The 16447-nt window shown below is 36.0% G+C and overlaps 1 protein-coding gene and 1 pseudogene across 5 annotated transcripts in view; one reads left to right on the forward strand and one right to left on the reverse strand.

Annotated features, from left to right (window-relative positions):
- Positions 1-16447, reverse strand: part of B3GALT1 (beta-1,3-galactosyltransferase 1) — a 513038-nt gene that overhangs the window by 256132 nt on the left and 240459 nt on the right. The window lies entirely within an intron of this gene.
- Positions 1233-4877, forward strand: LOC117025557 (60S ribosomal protein L34-like; annotated as a pseudogene).

Here is a 16447-nt window from a genome sequence, read left to right on the forward strand (position 1 = left end):
AGAATTACAACTATCTGAAAAAGCCCTAGAAAATGAAGCTGGAAGCTCCCATACGCTACTCTGAAAAATAACCATGCCTGTGACACTGATGTATATGCCATCACCAGAGACATTCACACCACAAAATAGGACATTTTGTTCTCAAAGGCCACTACTTGTTCTCATTCCACCATTGAAGGATGTTTGAAGCCCAACATCTAGAAATCTGACTAACTGCTCAAAACTGTTTTATAATTTGTTCTATTAAAGTTTGTTTTTCTTTTGTTTACACAGAAATGCCCCTCATTAAATGTCCGAATGCTCACACCCCATAGAGGCCTAACTTAAGTAGCTGTCCTATTCCCAATGGTACCACTGCCTCCAGAAATGACAAACACTGTTTATCTGGACTGAACTACACACAGGACGAAGGAGAGACTGATGCAGGAAGATATGGAGCAATTTGCTTACATTTGTTCTTTTCTGCTTGTTCCAATCTGTTTTTCTCCTTTACAGGTCTCTTATCTCATAACTTCTAACTCAGGTCTGTCTCCCAAGCTACCAACAATGAGTTTTAATATATGATGTTTCTTAAAATTTCAACCGGGGGGAGTGAAGAAGTTCAGAGTACGCCACCCCAAAATATGACACCCTGACATGAGGATTATTTTGAGTTAAAGGCAATTGAAAAGACGACACAGACACATACACACACACTCATATATACACACACTTTTCTGTCATCCCTCTCTCTACCAGGATGGGAAGAGTGACTATTAATCATTGGAGACAACTCTAGACTCTTATCACCCCAGAGACAGCAGGGAGAGAAATCTACATACCAAACCTTATTAAAACAACCCTTATCTTCCATTTTCCCTATATATTTATCTTTCTACAGCCTACCATCCTTAAGAGCCTACACCTCTTTTCCTTTGTCTTGTCACTTCTCTAAAGAAGTATTGTTCTTTGTCCAGAGGTTATATAAACTCCAAGTTCTAACCATCCCTTTGAGTTATTATTCATCACTGAGTTCTTCCACGTGTGTACATATTACACATGTTAATAAGACTCTGTTTTCTCTTGTTAATCTATTTTTTATCAGTCTAATTTCCAAAGCCTCAATAGGAGAAAGGAGTGGGATAGTGGGGAAGTTTTTCCTCCCCTATAATACCAAACACAGTTTATCAAGTATACTGATATCAAGTTAAAATATTTAAACATCCCAGGTGATGTTCACACTAACCGGAGAAATGCCCAGTAGTGTGAGGCGTTGGTATATTAAGATGAATGCTGAAAGTTGAGATGTAATATTTGTAAACATATACTAGTGCATTGTAATTTATCCTTTCAGAAACATTCCCTCAGATACCTAACAACCCAGAGAAGGGGCAGGTATTTGATGCGTTTAACAGCAACAACAAAATGACCTGCCACGCAAAGGAGAGAGTGGGGCGAGGTAGGAAAAGGAAGGAGGAGAGAGGGACTGCATTTCTTAAACTGCTTTACATATGGGTAAGAAGGTCTAATCATGAAATTGACAGATCATAGAATTTCTCCCTCAATGTGGGGAAGATGCTCCTTTTGCAACTACATCGTGAAGCTTGCAGTCATATGGTAGAAGGAGGAAATGACACAGGGAAATAAAAGAAAAGCCTGCCCCTTGCCACTTACGGGATGGGGGTGGGGGGAGAGTGGGAAACACAGTGATGAACGTGGCAGAGTATCAGGCTCCTGAGCCCTTCCTTCTTCAGTTGAAGCTGCAGGTGTGTTACAGAAATTTAAGGCAACAATGAGAGCAGAGGTGCCTTCGGAAAAGAATATAGTGTGGGGTAAACTCTTTCCAACAGGGAGATTTCACAGACAAGTCACTAGGTGGGGAAGGATGGCCGGGCATAGAGTGTACATCAGCCTCACGGCTCTGTCAGTGCCCACATGGCAGGAATGCTGATTAAGAGCCAATGGGCCACCTTGGAGAGCATGGCAAAGGCTCAACATGAATATGAGAGGGAGCTAGCTGTGGATCCCCAGGCCTTGATCTAGAAATGAGAAGTGAGACCATGGAGGTACCATTCTCTCTACTCAGCAGCATGTCCCATTAGAAAGCCCAGAGATGGGCCTGGATGGGTCATTTTTTGGTAGACTTCTGATGGCACAAACCCAAGGATCACTGGGGGCCCCGAAGGATCAAAATAAGAAAAAGAAAAAATGTTGAAATGAAATAAGTTTTGAAAAGAAACAGTTAAATCTAGAGAAACTAAATCATTCGCTCAGGCTATGTTTGGACTAACTTCAGCATGTTTCTACTTTCTATTATCTACTTAGTGTGGAGAGGTTAGTGAAAGAGATAAGAGCTATTTTACAGAATAATGACACATATTTTTCTGGCACATCTGAGGATACAGTGTGTAAATATATGATGCAACTGCAGTATTAACCACACAGCTCACTGCACCATCACACCTACAGCTACTGCTAAAACAATAGCATACCAAGTCTGTAAACCCGTAGCAGGCAACAATACTCACTTTTCAGGACCATTTGAAAATATTTTGCTTTGGGGTGAGTTTGGAGAGAATGAAATCCCCATGTTGGCTAAAAGTAGAGGAACTTAGCCAGATTTCAAGATAATTACGGTGGTCTACCAGCTCTCAGATGTTAACAGCTACTGTTTTAATCACTAAGGAGATAGTCAGTTTCTATAATCTGGAAGATGGACCAAAAAACCTGGACTTGGTTTTCCTTTCACTTTTAAATCAGTGCACTGGAGAAGAACTATCCTCTATCTTACTACTGTCACCCTGCAAGCTGCTGATAACCTGTGGCAGAGAGGGAGCTCTGCTGTATCACCATGACACACATGTACAGAGGAGAGAGCACATCAAATCTGATGGTTATTAACAAACACAAACATCATGCAGACCTCAGAAATCATTTCTGGGCACTCTAATTTGCTGTGTCCACGTGACTCCCAGCAGACAAATACATAAATAGGAACGGTAGCTGCCTTCTGGACATATTTGGAGTGCGGCTCCTCAAACAATTTGCAAACCCCTTTATGGTTTTTCAAAATCCTCTGTGTTCCTGAAATTAATGTTCTGATTTAATGGACATTATGTTGGTCTTGCAATACAGTTCTTTGCCATTACTTTGTGATTCATGATTTCTCACTTGATGTAATTGCAAGAATGGCACTGGAGGCTTGGCAGGGCTGGAATCAGAAAACACTTAGTTCATAAGAACTATGAGATCTAATGATATCTAAATGTATCTGCATAAGAAATATTTTAAAACAACAGACAATCCAGCAGAGGTACTTAGTCTATTACAGTTGTATTCAAGGCAAATGTATTTTCTAGTGGATTAAAAATCTCAGAGGAAGAATAAGGGAACACTTATAAATTTTTGACTAAATTAATAATAGAGCACTCAGAGAAGTATGATTCTAATGATTATTAGCAATGTATTCCAGCATTTCTAAGGCATAATGCCCTTAAACATTTTGTATGTACATCTACTATAGCACATAATATGTTGTTTTGACATTACTTATTTAACACATAGTTTTCTGTAGGTAAATGTAGGCGTGTCTTGAACAGGGACATTTTTAAAAATCTTATTATGATGCTGACATTCAATTAATGCTATTGATTGAGAACTAGTGATCCTTTACTCTATAGGGATGGAAGCCTTAAAGATGAATCAAATTGGAATATTATTGAATAATTTTAAGAGCTTATTCGGATGAAATGTTTTGGGATAAATAGAATATAGTATTTCTTATATTGAGTCTAGAGTGGAGTGAATGGAAAAAGAGAGGACCAGTTATAATAAAAGATGTAAGAAGTCATTCTGATTCCCTACCCCAAATTTTTAAATCAGATATATAATGACAGACACTATAGTAGTGAACACATATCAGCGTCTCTACAGACATCCCTCGTTAGTCCTTTGCAGCCTCCTCCCTCATCCTGCCCCATCACTGCAAGGTAACAGCGAGGGGAGGAAGGAAGAATGGAGCAGTAAATGCCCACTTAGATAAGAGAAGTCAGGAGAAGGAGACTGTTGGATTAATAGGCTACTTTTGTTCTAAAGAGCAGGCTTTATTGTAGAGGAACAACAGCAAAATACGTTTCTAAAAGCATTTGTGTTCCAATTCCATCATCTAAACAGATTTAGTGTCCTCCTTAACCTAATAAAAGCAGAAACATGTTTTCAAAGTTATCCTTTCATGATCCCAGTTGTGGCTCACCACAGGACTTATCTGGCTGCAGAAGACGCAATACAATACTGAACTACATCAAAATATCTTTACTTTATTCAACACTGTGTTTCCCAAAATTGTAAAGAAGATGCAAGAATGCCTGAAATGTGTGAAGCACTGATCTAATTTGCCATTTGCAACAGCTTAAATTCAGTTAAAAAAATATTGAACTCTGCTGTTTTTCAATCACTTACTATCAATAACTTATATAAAGGCTGGAAACTTGAAAGAAAAAATACATATTAAAAAAAAGCTCTTCCGGGGAAGGTGTCTACAGGCATTCAGAATGGTCCATAGAGTGGAGGCTGTCCTATAACACAGCCTCTAATGATCCCAGACTGCCCCGAACCCTTGGTAATAGAATTGTTTACCTTTACACCTAGAAGGTTGGAAAAGCAATAAAACCCGCACGTGGTATGTGTGCAGGCCAACTTCGTGGAGTTCGTGCTGTGAGACCAAAAGATCTAAAATGAGGCTGCATGTCTAAACAAAACAACATGTCAGTAGGGCCTATGGTGGGTCCCCATGTGCTAAATGTGTCCGTGACAGGACCCAGCGTGCTTTTCTTACTGAGGAGCAGAAAATCACTGTGAACGTGTGGAAGGCACAAGCACAGAGTCAGAAAGCTAAATAAAAAAAAATGAAGCTTTTTTGAGTAACACAAACAATTAAATTAAAAGGCAAACAAAACAAAGAAAACCCACTATTCCCTGCCCTCCAAGAGTTGGTTTTCCACAATGTATTATGAAAGGCTAGGAACTTGAAAGACACAGATATTAAAATCTAATTTCTGCCCTCTATGAGCAGAAGAGAGAGAAAGCCACAATTATGATAAAATACAATAAGCAATATGATAAAATAGCCCAGAGTATTATAGCATCAGGGAAGAATGAATAGCTTCCAATTCAGCTAAATTTCTTCTTTTCTCTGCAGTGCATCAAATGGCCAACTAGTATAGCCTGTGTAAAATACTTGCTCTTCTTCGGGGCTCTAACCGAGAGGTTATCAACTCATACTAAGCATCAGTATCCATTGAGGATATACCTATGTCCAGACTGCTCAGGCTAGAGAGAAATCTAGATATTTCTAGAGTTTTAATTTTCAGGGGGGGAGACGGAGCATCAACATTTAAAGGGGGAAAAAAATTCCCCAACCTCTTTCGCTGTAAAGTTAAGGCTGAGAACCATTTCTTTCTCCAGGTTTTCCTGGTAATTATGCAAAATTTAAAAAGAGAATAGGTGAGGACAATAGTTACTTTCTATAAAATTACATTTTAAGAGAGGAAAGGATTGAAAAGAGGGTCCTGAAACCAAAATTGGGGCCATAGGTTAAACAAATTCAGCATAGGGCAAGTGACATTAACAGAGAAAGGCAAAGTCAGGCTGCAAACTAAATTCATTCTCTGAAGACTTATTAGTAGGCAAAGAAAGTCAATGAGCAATGTACAAACAAATGATTTAAGCCCCTCCACTGCCATTCTATCTGGGGGCAAACTGTCAAAGGCTATTTAGTGCTTTGCCCTGTTACCACAAACTTATCACCATCTGTTTCCTTTGTATGTTCCTCTCTGCTGAAAGGAAATGCTTTCCACTATATTATTAGGTTTCCTACTATACACATTCCATCCTGGAATGTTCGAATGTCAGAGTTTTGCAGGTAAAAAGGAGCATATCTACCCTCCAAGTGTCTCGCCAACTCTCACTACTTGTTAACTTCCATAGCATCGCTAACTTTCAATTTCTGGGATTTCCCTGAAATATGTTGAAATGAGAAAAAAGGACTATGTTAAAGCTCATGAGCATATGCACCTCCCGACTCAGGCTATTTTTGTTTCTTCACCTCTATCAGGACACCTGTTATGATTTTAAGAGAGCTCTTATTAGAACATCTGGTTTCAGTTGCTCTGTTCTCTGGAGAAAATATACTTATTACAGAAGCTGAAGATATCTGTGCTTGATTTTCAAAGGTGAGTTTTTTTCTCCCCTGAATAACTGCAACAAGATTTTTGTCTGAAGATATTGATGCAAAGAAAGAAAATCCTGGCCTGATTCATCATTCCAGTGGCACTTTAAAATTCAGTTTCTCATCAGAGAAGTAATGCTAATGGAGCGAACATGGGTCTGGGGAACTCAGAGTGTGAATACAATCCATTGATAGCATTGCATTTTGATTTGTCCTTGGATAGACTTGAACTTTTCCTTAATCGAGTTTTCACATCTATAATTGGGCAATTTTCCTTCTTACTCCATTGAGATAATTTGGGTATGTTCTTCTTGCCAGGGAGCTAAGCCAGGTAATATCTGAATGGCCCCTTCTACAACTCAATGCTGTGCCATACAAGAGTGATTGCTCACATGCCAATATAATGCTGAGAACTCAAAAATAATGAACTCAGAAACGAAATCAATGAACAAAATGAATATTTTACCAAAAAGATTGAAATTAAAAAAGAGAATCAAATAGAAATTCTGGAAATGAAGAACTCAATAAAAGAAATGAAGAATGAAACAGCCAGCTTAGGAAATAGAGCTGACCAGATGAAGGAAAGAATTAGTGATATCAAAGATAGAAATCTTGAAATGATACAGATGGAAGAAGAGAGACTCGAGAGTTAAAAGAAACAAAAGAACTCTACAAGAACTTTCTGACTCCATCAGAAAGAGCAACATAAGAATAACGGGTATCAGGGTTTTTATATATTTATTTTCAAAGGACAATTTGAAAAGGTAAGTGTCTCATAGGGCAATAGGAGCAGATTTTTGTTATTGTCCACAAGGGAACACCTTACTTGACTTCTCTTAACATTTTTCAGTAAAGTACTACAGGGACTCTAAGTTAATTTTACTGATTAAGAATGCACTTGAATGAAGTAAACTTATCAAGCATGCTGCTTGATATTTCTTTCAAAACATTTTAGGACCTGCAGAAAATTAATTTCAATGTTTGTAATTCCTGAAGCCATATTCCATATGAAAAAAAAATGTTATATACAAATCAGAAATGTGATTTAGCTCAAAGAGGTTCAGGTGAGTCAGGAAAAGAAAGGCAGCATGAAGCACAGATTAACTGATCAATTAATGCACATTCATTGATTAAATGAAAGCAATGCCTTATTGCTCCAATTGTTCTGTCACTTTGTACAGATGCTGATGATCACAATAAAAGTAAAGTTGCTTTTTAAAAATTGATTGATGTTGTAGGGGTGGAAAAAATAATTTTCCTCCCACTTTTCTAAATTAGTCTGGCTGGACTAATAGCCAAATTACCATGAAACAGATTAACAGAAAAAAATGACCAAATTTATTATGTAGGTACATATGGGGGTTCCATAAAAATATGAGACCTGAGGACTCATTGAGCAGTTGCAGCTTATACATCATTCTGGACTCAGGAGAGGGAGAAAGGGGTCTAGAAATTCAAATGGAAAGTATGCAATTCACTGGTAGATGAGAAAGAGCAAACGTGGTAAACAAATTCTTGCAGGGCCACCCAGAAACAGTGGGACATAGATAGGGATCTAACAGACAGACCTGCTTGACTCCTCCCTGTCTGCCACACATAATTCATATATACTGAGGTGAGTATGATGAAGCGAATATGCTAAGATTCCCTTCCTGAAGCAGGCTATTCTGTCTGAATTCCTTTAGCGATGTAAAGTCTTCAGTTTCTTAAAAGTAACCAGTTTAAAATAGTCAGTATCCTGAAAGGCATATTTTGGGGTGGAAAACTCGGGCCCCCCTCAGTATATCATTATTAATATAGTCTCATCTTTCCGTTTTATAAATGAATATCCCAAGACACAAAGAAGGAACGTTTTCAATGTAATTGAGATACTGTTATTACCAGTATTTGAATTTTAGTCTCTTGGTTTTAATTTAACCATCTTCCCATGATACAAGTTCTTCTAGTACCAGGCCGTTTGTTAAATATTGTGGTGGGGTGAGTAGGGTGCAGAAGGTGGTGAAAGTATCATATATTATAAAAAGACAGAGGGAGAGATTTTATAATTGCCTTTGGAGTTATTAAGATTTCATATTCACTGACACCAAAGCGCCATCAGTTTCGCAAGCTGTCTATACGACCAAGTAGTTGCCTGTTCAAGAGAAGAATGCTTAATGTCTGAGGAGAGGAGGAAAACAGGAGAGAAAAGACGAGGACATAGGGAAAGTCCCTGTGTACATTAAGCCTGGTGCTCCTGGAAACCTAGAATAATATTCGATAATAGAATGAGAGGTAGGATTTTCGTTGATGTGTTCTCCAGCAATTTTTCCTTACAAACTGTATATGTGGAGTTTAAAGATAGGTACCATCATACATGAGCAGCAAGGGGATTGTCACTTATGGGGTATAAGATTATTTAGCGATTAACTATATATGTTTCAAGGGGCAACTACAAAACAAAGAGATATACTGCTTTATTTCATATATACCCTAGAAATTAAAAATGTGAATTCCTGTTTTTAAAACATTTGGAAAGCCATGACAGTCAAGTTATAATAATGATAATAATGACTATTCCATTGGTGCATGTTCCTTTGTTCTTTGTACGTGGGGATAGAGCTCTCTATAGGTATTCTGCAATGAGTGAGATAATTGAGTATGCCTACAGATTGCTTTATTAAACTTTCAGGTGATTTGGAGCAAGTCATTGTTCGTTTTATGAAAATGTATTTCAGAAGCTGTGTGAACAGAATGATAATCTAGTTAAGCAGATACAAAGCTGGTTGAATCATTGTATAAAGAGTATGAAATTAGTGGATCAGTTTCACCCTGGCAAGGAGACCCCTGTTGATGTGCCAGACAGCTCTGTACTCAGCCATGGCTTCCTGAACATTATTATGAATGACTTGTATGAAGACATAAAGGGAAACCTGTCATATTTGTAGATCTTACATAGCTTAAAACAGCATCAGGGACCTAAAGCAAATTGATTGGCTGAAATTAACAAAAGTATTATCAGTGTTCTGAGAGAGTCCATATCCAGGCTTAAGCCAAGATTGTAGACTCAGCATTTGCTAATCCAGTCCTTGGTATAAAAAGAACAAAGGTAATAATAACAATGACAACTTTATTTTAGTCTTACTATGTGCAGGTGCTCTTCTACGTGTTTACCTGTACATTTAATCCTTAAAACAGGGCTGTGAGATACTGTCATTCCCATTTTACAAATGAGAAAACCAAGTCAAAGAGAAGAAGTAAAGTTACCTTCTGTAAGTTACAGAACAAGTAAGTAGAGAGAGGGTGAGAATAGAGCACAGGACATCTAATTCAAGAAGCACTATGTCATAAATTGTGCACTTGGGTTTCAAAAATCAATCCATAGCATAGGTTGCTAGGGCAGACACTGTTTAACAGCCCATAGTGAAAGAGAGTTCAACAGGAGGCATCAGTGTTGCCAGAATGGTTAATGGAATCTCCAGCAACATTTGTGGAAGAAATTTATCTAGAACAAGAGAGATAACATTCCTGTTCTTCCATATGGTGTCATCCTGCTTGAAATTCATTTGTAATCTAATTTTATGCTCTGCACATTTCTTGCATTAAATCGACACCAATAAAGGTACTTAACTCATTAATGAAGAAACAATAACATAAAACAAAATATAACATAATTTGAGCTCAATACACAACACTTTGAAATAATTTGAGCAATTAATTCAATAAATCAAGTTGATGAAGTCACCAATCTACATAAAGTGAAATTGAAGCCTGTGACTTAGTCTATTCATTTCTCTTTCAATCATATCAATGTACAATTACCACATCAACTGAATGAACTGGGGAAATCTTTATGTTTCCCAAATAACCAGACCTTCTTTCAGCATTCAATTCATATGATCACATGGTCCCTAATTTTTCTTTTCTTTTCAGTTGAATGCTATTGGCTCAGTTATGTTAAGAAAAAAGGAATTGGAGCTACATTTAGTTGGATTCAATCTACTCGGAATATTCCAGATTAACAATTTTATTAGATTTCAGTTTTGAATTTTAAATTCAGGACTGGATTGCTGAACTCTCTGTAATCTACTTTTTAAGAATATTATTTAAATGCTAAATGCCCTTGTAACTTGTTTGCTTTATACAGTATTACTTAACAAGCTTATATTTAAGCTCATAAAAATAAACAAAGCTTATATCTCATGGCATCAAAGTTGAAATTTATATGCTTTCTCTAATATTCTAAGGATTGATGGGAACTTGAATTCTGTGAAAAAATAATTTTGTAAGCAAATTCAAAAAGATTCAGGAAGTAAAAAGAAATTTAAGGTTCAATCCTTTCAACTAGAATTTGTACTGCATTCATTTTGCTACTCTTTTATATATCCTTATTTTTACAAACTCATGTGGCCAATTATTTATACCACAGAAGAAAACTCAAACATTGAGTTCAGATCACTCACTGAATGTACAGAAGCTTCGTCTCTTGAACTGCACCGTGTCAGGTTGTTTCCCTTCCATCTTTCTCCCACCCCCAGATAAGCTAACAGTCATGATCATTACATTTCTGCCAGATTATTGGAACTGATTATTTTTGAAGCCCATTCCCTTATACAATGAACGTCAGAAACTATACATTAAGTGAAAAATTAAGTACAATAGTCTATTTTTAAACATGAAGATAATACGAATTACAATTCTCCAGATAAACACACATAATTATAGTAATTACAATTCAACAATAACTCACTGGTACTTACTATTATAAACTCATAAACTATTATTCAGTACCCTATAAAATTCAAAATCTAATTGAAAGTGCTAGTTTAGCATAATTCCCACAAGCCATCATTCTTTAATATTCTAGAATGAATGAGGTTTTGGTTGAGCTATTAATTGATACTGACAAGTAATAACCACTGGAATGAAACTGCAATTACGAGTGGCAATTAATCACATTTGCTGTCATCTCTGGTGTCAAACAAAATTCAATAATATTCTAAATAGTTTTTAAAAGTTTATATCTTTTATGTTTTAATTCACTTAATGGAAACCAAAAGCAGTTTCCTGAGATAATCAAGTGACACCCAAAGTGTATTTATGGAAAACATGAATATTGTATTTTCTTAGTTTAAAAATCTTTTTCTTTTTTTTTCTTCTCCCTCCCTCTCTCCCTCCCTCCCTCCCTCCCTCCCTTCCTTCCTTCCTTTCTTTTTTTTCTGAATTTACTTTCAGGATAAATCTGTGTTTTTGCAGACTAGGAAAAGCTCTTCTTCTCACCTCCCACCTGTCTTATCTCAGCACATCTTTTGACTCATAGATCAGCTTTGGACATAGCAGAAATTGCAAATGTGAAAGAAATTCTTGGGAGCAGGAACTTGAATAAGCATAATTAAGGACTTGAGATAATCTGAGAGGGAAATTTTAGAAGCTTCAATTCATCAATGTCTCTTTGAATCAGGGCAAAGAGGCAGCAGGATTTAATTTCCTTTCCCTCATTATTTCTAATTAACAGGCAACTAGCAATATTCTTTCCCTCTAACCTAAGGCATCTGCACACCAGCATCATTCACCAACCAACTAGGTCTGTTCAAAAGTCACAGAAGGGCTCCTTTGGCCTCAAGGCTGTGACCGTAAGATTGAAACGTATAAATATACTTGCTATAAACAGAGCTATGCTACCTACCAGATGATCATCACATCAAGGACGGTATTAACAACAAAAGATCCAACCCAGATAGAAGCACTCTGCAAAGTGAAAGTTGTGACCTAAATAGGTAGATACATACCAGATATTCAGGCAGATTCACAGGCTTTACTTAAATATTCATGTATCTCAACTCCTGATTGGTTGGTGAGACATGACTATAAAGAGAAAGTCTTGTTTCATTTTACATGCTTATAGTTTGTGGCAAGTTTAATGTACTGGGATAGTTAATCCTTAATAAACTAAGAAAGGAGATCTTCCAAGTCTGAAAAATGTTTTCTGGAAGGGTCTTCCATAAAGTTGAATATGTCAAAAACTTAAAAATAAAAAAAGAATTTATGCTCTGTAATTAAAAATTTGAATAGACATAGCAAAGTTAATCATTTAGAAATATTTCTGAAGATATAGCATTTGCGTATTTTCATGGAATGTTTTTAAAGTGAAGGAACTTACTAGCAAGCAGACACTTAAAGAAAGAACATTATACTTATTGCCTATACTTAATGTAAATGAATGAGCTTCGTTTTAATTATTCTGTTTTTCCTTTTGTTTCTAATAATTGCATATATATTTATTATTATTATTATTATTATTATTATTATTATTATTTACAGTTTGGTTTATTATGTTGGCTGTCCAAATTAAATATTTCTCTTATTTCTTTTATTTTTATTTTTTATGTTCATTATTGACTTATAAGACTTATAATAACATAATGAGATCATGGTCAAGAGTTAGATTCCACACTTTTTCCAAGTTGCATCAGTATGATTTCTTTCTTGTTATTTATGGTTCTGACACAACTAGGTTATGATATCATTTTATTTGTTTCTTTCTATTTTATTTTCTTTTTATTTTTTCTTTATTTGTAAAATTTTAAGTGTCTGAATTACTCAATTAGCAGGTCAATTACTTTCAGTTGTTTGGGGTTATATGGTTTGGTTTACTCATGCTTTGCAGTATTGCAAAGACTACCTTAAATTCAGAAGTGTCATGGGAGAAGTACTGGAATTCTTATGCTTAATTAGAACTGCTAGTTACTCTTGACCTTTGAAAAGTCCAGGATAAAAAATCTTGTTCAATAGTTTGGAACTTGGGGTTTTAACTGAATCTTTGTCCTGGTACCTGATCAGAGACTGTGTGCTTCTAGAGGAAACTTTGCAGCACACCTCTGTGTGAGGTGGACTGGTTAAGATCCTCGTGAGATTTTCTTCATTCCTAACTAAGTACCAATCCTGCCTTTGTCTGCTTGTTGCCCTTCTATCAGCAACACGAACGCCCAAGGAGGATAATACCTTCCATTTGCTCTCTCCTGGCCTATCAAACGTCTGGCTGTCAGAGTGATATTTAATAGAGAGAGTTAAGGGAAATCCTCTCCTTAGGTGCTCTGAGCTCCAGTCTTGTGTCAGGTTACATGACTGCACATCTAAATGACATGCGATTTCCCCATTACTGGTATAGAATTACACTTCAGTGTAAATGCAGAGACATTCAGTGAGAGCAGATACAAGGAATGAGTATATAAAGAATTTTTCTGTGTTTTCTGTTAAGGTCCTATATGCTGTGTTGTTTAAAGGGGACTGTGAAGATCCCCTTTTCCCCCATGGTAAATTGCTCTTACAGTGTGATACCCGAAAGAAATGTATTTCTTGAAGAAATGGAACACTTCTTTTCACCCGAAAGAGAATTATGCAACTTTACAGTTTCTAAAATAGTTTTAAAAGAAAATTATTGTGGAGGATGTTATTATGTATAAAAAGTAAAAACGTCTATGCCTGTAGAAAGTAAATTTGTTAAACAATTGAACTAAGATTCAAAAATTGAACAGGTTTATTTTTAACTGTAGGATGTCTTCAAGACTTTGATTTGGTAATGTGTACTGTGAGTCTCCAAGAAAGAGATTTAATAGCCACATTTCCCAAGCCTACTGGAAGATAAAACCCTTGTTTTCAGGCCACTATTAAAATCTCTCTAAATAATTAAAGAACTAAATAAAAATCTAAAAAACAAAAAACCACTTTGAATGTTAGGATGTAATTTTTTTTTGCATTCCTTTTTGACAACTGCAAAGAAAAACAAAACTAAATATACCATTCAGAGTATCCAAAATACCTCTTTAGTTAATATAATTCCTCCATTACGTTAAAATTATAGCACTCATGATTTTCCATTAACTATCTTGGAAGCAAATAAGGTGTAAATGCATGAAGCTTTAAAAACATTTATAGCATTATTGAAAACACTACAAAGAAACATGCATAATGACAGATTTTTTTCAAAAATCAATTTAATCATCAAACTCACTATCATTTCACTTTGTTTAATTAAAAAATAATCCTTTTGTTCAAATGATACAGAGAGCTTAATACATCCTTGAGATGGTCTTGGATTATTAAAACCAAATAAAAATTCTATGCATAATAAAAGACAACTCCTATATTGAAATCAAAGGATTACCTTCATTTGAACACAATTTGAAAAATAATCAGCTATTACTATCTACAGTATTACAGATTAATTCTATTTCTTATATTTTCAAATTTTAAAATACAGCTTCCTAATTACCAAAGCTACTGTCTTAATATTAATTTAATATAGCCACACTCTCCTCAGTATCAAAAAAAGAAAAAGAAAAGTATATATTGAGATCCTCTGCAAGGAGGGGAACATAATTTCACTTTAATTCGGGGTTTCTTCACAAGTGCTTTCTCAAGCCTTTGTCCACATAAATCACCACAGAGCTTATTAAAAATGTCAATTCTCTGGGCCATCTCCCAGAGATTGATTCAATAGGAGTGTATGAGGCCCTAGAATATCCATCTTTAAGAAGTAACTCAGGTGATTCAGATCATGGTCCATGGTTCAATACTCAAAAATTGTAGTGGAAAAGCATGTTCCCAGGACAGACCAATTTTCATTGTATTTAAACTCAATTTCCCTCCCACTCCTAGAAGGCTTAGCCATTGGCACTGTCTGGGAAAGGACTTAAGATAAGGGTCACTCAGAACTTCAGTATAGAAATGCCCACCCTTCCTTACTTCATAACTCTTTCTAACTCCCATACCATCCATATTCAAGCCACTCGACATGTGGCGTCTAGTTCCAGCAATGCTATTGACAGGTTATATGGCCCAATTAGCAAACCCCACAGCTTCACTAATCCTCACGTATTTCACGTAGTGGTAGACTGGATTACAGTATTCCAAAAATCACAGTCAGCTTCAAAGTTCTGTGAATGAGGTGTAGACCTTGAGTTTTCTTTACATTTTCTCTTCATGTTATTTTATTTAAGCCATATGTTTTCAAAATGAGCTTTAAAGGCAGCTTTTTACTGATAACCTAAGACGTGTCTTTTTCACAGTACCACACATTGTCTCCATTTTTTTTCAGAGACAAGTCATAAAAAAAATTAATGAGCTTTGTGACTTTAACCAGAACTCAGCATTATTACTCCTCTTTACCCCACTTGGATTCCTGAATGACTTCATAAGTCAACTGAGCCAAAAAAAAAAAAAAAAAAAAGGTTTACATTCTGAACCACGAAACAACGTTAAAAGAAAAAGTGATTGGATGTGTTGGGGGTATTTTCCCCCTTTTCTCTTGAATGGGCAAAGTAATTAAATGTAGGTGTAACCTGATAGTTTTCAAAAGATTTAGACTGAATATAAAACTACTGTGCAAGTGACCAGCAAATAGGTTTGATGCGTCCTTTCCTAGGATGAAACTTTACTACACATTCTTCTTGGTCTCCTCCAATCAGGCTAGTGGTGTCTGTTTATGTGGAACAGAAATGTACATAACATTCATTTGTGTTGGGTGGGTTAAAGAAACCAACATATGCCCTTTGTCTCCTACACCAGCTACCAAAGAAAAACAACAGGCATCTGTGGACTGTGGGATGGAGTGTCATCGGTGATGACCTTGATAATCAATGGCAGAACATAGGGCTCTCTGCTCGTATATTCTGCCCTCTAAAGAGAAGAAAGAAAAATCAGGGGCTGCCCTGTGTCCTTTCAAATATTGGTTTGTTCTTGAAATCAAGATACAACGCTTCTCTGTTTTGTATAATAGAAACTTTTAGAGCCAAATAATTTAGATATTAAAAAATATATACCATAAAACTTCAATCAGGTAGAGTAACTTCCATTCTCTAGCCAAGTATTTTATTACTTTGCCTTAAGATGATATGGTTTTAGTTAAGAAGGTAAAAATATCCATAACTTTTTATAAGGAAAGGTGGAATTCTTGGCAACAAAGACTGCTTGTTCGTCAGTGTTTGTAATTCATAAAAATATACAAAATAAGGTGTTTAAATGAAAATGTCTTTGGTCACGTAATCCATCTCCAAACTCACGTTACAATTAACTTTGTTGCATATGAATACAATTTAAAAGAAAAAAGAGTTGTGTGTTTTATATAGATAGCTAGCTCGTGTCATCAGTAATTCTGGCAGTGGGTACATATTGTTATTCTACAATGTAGAGTGATCTATAATGTGCAGCCAAATGGCTTATTTTAATAGATGGGTTCCGGATGACCCAAGCTTTTTCACCTCCCTA

The sequence above is a fragment of the Rhinolophus ferrumequinum genome, chromosome 8, assembly GCF_004115265.2.
Source record: "Rhinolophus ferrumequinum isolate MPI-CBG mRhiFer1 chromosome 8, mRhiFer1_v1.p, whole genome shotgun sequence".
Taxonomy (NCBI): domain Eukaryota; kingdom Metazoa; phylum Chordata; class Mammalia; order Chiroptera; family Rhinolophidae; genus Rhinolophus; species Rhinolophus ferrumequinum.